A 4,688-nucleotide genomic window follows, 5' to 3' on the forward strand; every position below is an offset into this window, starting at 1 on the left:
ACTATGCAATAAAACATAATATTTCTAAAATAGAACAATCTGTAATGACGGAATTTTTATCTATATTTCCGTAAATCCAAAAAAATTGAAAAATTTGTATCAGTTGATCAAGTTCCATTAAACATCAACAATTCACGCATTGGATGCTAAATTTCTATTTCTACACAATACAAGTTTTCAACAATCATCCAAATCATCCTAAAGGCATTTGAAAGTGCCAGTTATCGACTAGAGGGGGGGGGGTGAATAGGCAATTTTTATCAAATTCTTCAAAACATGGAAGTTTCGAAGACAAACAATAGAAATGACCTAATTGATATGTAGCGGAAGATAAACTACAACAAGCAAACCATAGTCAAGTATGCAATAATGTGAAAGTACAAAGACTAATAGCAGCTTGGTAGTAAGGATCAGAATGGAAGATAGTATGAAGCCAACCAACGATAGTAGTCAAGCAATGAAGTCAAACAGGTACGACAAATAGGCAATGACTTCACGAAGACAAACTCAAAGTAAAGGGAGGGAGAGGATGGAACCAGTCACTTGTTGAAGACACAGGATTTGTTGGACCAGTTCCAGTTGCTGTGACAACTGTACATCTGGTTAGGGAGGCTGAGATTTAACTCAGAAGACCGCGTCTTCACCTTATTCCCCTTGAGCTAAGGACACACAGTCCTCGCCCAATCACTCTGGTAAGTCTTTAAGGTAGACTTCCGAACCTTCACAGACTTCGTTCACCGGCGATCCACAATGACTCTTGGATGCTCAGAACGCGACGCCTAACCGGCTGGAGGATACACAATCCTCAGGTGTAATAAGTCTTCAGGTCACTTAGACAGAAAGACTTCAGTGATGCCTAACACTCTTTGCCTCTGGGTGTTTGGGCTTTATCCTCGCAAGGATTTCTCTCTCTCAAAGGCTTCGAGGTGGGTTGCTCTCAAACGACAAAAGCCATGAACTAACTCTGAGCAGCCACCAATTTATGGTGTAGGGGGTGGGCTATTTATAGCCACAAGGCAACCCGACCTGATATGTCCGAAATGACCCTGGGTCACTAAGGAACTGACACGTGTTCCAACGGTCAGATTTCAAACACACACGGCAACTTTACTTGGGCTACAAGCAAAGCTGACTCATCCAGCTCTGGATAAGATTTGCTCTCATTGTCTTCGCTCGAAGACATAGGATTTGGGTTGAGCATCACTTCAGTTATTCTGACTTTGTTCACTTGGACCCCACTTAACAGTACGGTGGTTCCTATGACTCAACAAAGAAGAAAAGGAAACAACGAAACAACACAGTCTTCGCGCTCCATAGTCTTCACTCAATGTCTTCTCATGTCATAGTCTTCAATATGAATATCTTCACATACCACCATTGTCGTCAATGTCTTCATACATTTTTAGGGGTCATCTCCGGTAGGTAAACCGAATCAGTGAGGGACACTACCTGCGTTATCCTACAATTCCCACAAACGCATTAGTCCCTCAAGCAACTTTGTCGTCAATACTCCAAAACCAACTAGGGGTGGCACTAGATGCACTTACATCATTACTTGGCACAAATGCCAATTAAAAGATAAAAACATAATCATTACAATAGCATAATTATGTAGACTCAATAAAATAAAATGGAAGCAAAAGATAACTATTGGGTTTCCTCAAACAAGCGCTATTGTTTAATGCCCATAGCTAGGCATAATGCATTGTTTCAAGTGCTGTCATCTCTATTAATAATTCCTTTCTTAATGGGTTCAGAGATGTCATCGGCCTTACAATTCCCCGTTTTGATCTCTTTACACTCACTAATTAATTGTATTAAGTGATCCACTTTTGTATGATAGTTATCAAATCTTTGTTCTAAAACTTCATACCTTCTATTTTGAGTGACAATATGGCTATTAAATTTATTGGCAATGTTATATAGCCCTTTAAAACTTGACTCCATGGTATTAGTTTCCTTGAGCATTTCAGGTTGACGATAACTTACTAGGATAGTAGGTTCAATAGTTTCTAACTTGGGTTGTCCTAGTAAGTCTCTCATCCTCTCATAAGTCAAAAGCATTGTTTCCAAGGAAATCCCTTTCAAATATTAAATCCAAGATATGTCTATGGCGGAGAGATAATCCAACACAAAATATTTTGAGTAATAATTTGACACATGGCAGCTGGGCTTGGCTCTAACATGCATCTCTAGAAGTTTATTGCATGCTTATTTTAAGGACACATCACTTAGTTGTTTAAAATTGAAGATCTCGTAACCTTCCCGAAGGTACGGGGGAAAGGGAAATTCAGAGTGAGAACTAGCCATAGCAACAAACAAATAAATCACTCAACATAACTTTTTTTGTATTTCTTATGTTTTTAATAAGAGTAATAAAGGAAAATAAGGGAAAACAAAAATTAGAACAAGTAAATGATAATGTTTATGTAGGGACCTTGCTTTGTTTGATGATGTCTCCCCACCAATGGCGCTAGAAATTCTTTCTGCTACTTGTTAGATGCATTGGGATTTTCCCCGAAAAGGAAGGGTGAAGCAATATAGTAGCATATCGTCTTTCCCTTAGTAGAAAACCAAGGTTATCGAACCAATATGAGATTCAAACAGACAAAGGTCAACAGTACTGATACGTCTCCAATGTATTTATATTTTTTGATTGTTCCATGCTATTATATTATCTGTTTTGGATGTTTCATATGCATTAATATGCTATTTTATATTATTTTTGGGACTAATCTATTAACCGAGAGCCCGGTGCCACTTTTTGTTTTTTTTGCCTATTTTAGAGTTTCGCGGAAAAGGAATACCAAACGGAGTCCAAACGGAATGAAACTTTCGCGATGATCTTTATTGGACCAGAAGAAAACCATAAGACTTGCAGATGAAGTCGGAGATGCAACGAGGCAGCCACGAGGGTGGAGGGTGCGCCCCCTACCTCGTGGGCCCCTCGTGGGTCTCCTGGCCTAGTTCCTTTGCCTATATATACTATTATACCCTGAAAACTTCCGGGAGAGCCACGAAACCACTTTTCCACTGCCGCAACCTTCTGTACCCGTGAGATCCCATCTAGGGACCTTTTCCGGCGTCCTGCTGGAGGGGGATTCGATCACGGAGGGCTTCTACATCATCACCATTGCCTCTCCGATGAAGCATGAGTAGTTTACCATAGACCTATGGGTCCATAGCTAGTAGCTAGATGGCTTCTTCTCTCTCTTTGATTCTCAATACCATGTTCTCCTCGATGCTCTTGTCGGATTGTGGGATCCGCAAACCCTTGAGAGGTTCGAACTCTAGGGTGCGTGCGAAGATCTCAACCTACCCAGCCTGCCTACTCGCGATCCTACCAAGCTTAGCGCGTCGAGCTCAAAGAAACAAAGAGACACAACAGTTTTATCCTAGTTCGGGCCACCATTGTGGTGTAATACCCTACTCCAGTGTTTTGGTGGATTGCATCGAAGGGCTGATGATGAACTAGTACACTGGATGAACAAGCCTCAGGAGGTGAGGCATTCTTGAGCTGGTGTGGCGTATGCTAGTTCTACTGGTTCTTCTCCCTCCCCTTCTATGGTGGTGGCTAGTCCTATTTATAGTGGCCTTGGTCCTCTTCCAAAATATGAGCGGGAAGGGATCCCACAACGGCCGGATTTGAAAGGTGATAGTAGTACAGTCTATCCTGACAAAAGTAGTCTTCGCCTGCGAAAATCCTCTGGTCGTGACGCTATGGTGGGCTCGTCGATGACCTCCGCCCTGCCGTCCTGGCGGTCTTGGTCTCGTTGCACCAGAATGGAAACCTTTGGCTGATTCCTCGGGACTCCGCGCCTGTGGCTTGCCTCCCTTGCACCAAAGAGGAAACCTGCGCTCTGCGCCCGCCTGGCGCCCTCCTGGCCTTGGTCGTCATGGCTCACGTCAGCTAAGCCTCGTGAGGCAATCTGCATAGAAATCTCCGCCCCTCAGGAGCCAGCCCGAGGAGGCTGTTTCCTTAGGGGGTCTTGGCATTGCCTGCCTTGTGTGGCTTGGCCCCTCACGAGGGTCTTGTGTCATTGGTGTTGAAGCTGGGCCGTACCAGGCCGTCGATGGAGCCATGTGGTGGGCCGCAGGCAGGCAGGGCTGGATACCCCCGAATCCAGGACGCCGACAGTAGCCCCCGGGCCCAAGGCGCGCTCAGACTTGGTTTCCAGGCAAAGACAAAGGGCAAGTGTGGAGCGCCATGGGCCCTAATAGCGTGCGGCCTTGAAGACACGTGGTGGTTGATGGGACATGGGCGTCTCCACTTCCCCATGCCGCCTTGATATCCAGCAGACCCAACAGCCACCCGTTGTTAGTGCAACATGCCCTTCACAAATTACCGTGCTTGGCTCTTGTTTCCTCCTTCCCAATCTTGCTACCATGTCCATAGATCCGGCGCCGGCGCCTTGCCCTCTTTTAGTACTCGCCATGGCCTCAAAGCCGAGGAAGAAGAAGGGGAAGTCGCTCGCCCCGGCCTTGGAGCCAGCCGCCCAGCCCTTGAGCAGTCGACGGTGATCAATGAGGAGGGGCTGGACAAGGTTCGCCATGCGCTCGCCGCCGATTCCAATGAGGGAAGGGCAACGGCTGTTCGCCCTGCATCTTGGCGAACTAGAGAGATGAGCGCCACCGAGATCGCCATCTATCTCCATGCACTTCTTGCTGGGCTGATTCCTCCTTTCTCC

Source organism: Triticum dicoccoides, chromosome 2B (genome assembly GCF_002162155.2).
Source record: "Triticum dicoccoides isolate Atlit2015 ecotype Zavitan chromosome 2B, WEW_v2.0, whole genome shotgun sequence".
NCBI classification, from domain to species: Eukaryota; Viridiplantae; Streptophyta; class Magnoliopsida; order Poales; family Poaceae; genus Triticum; species Triticum dicoccoides.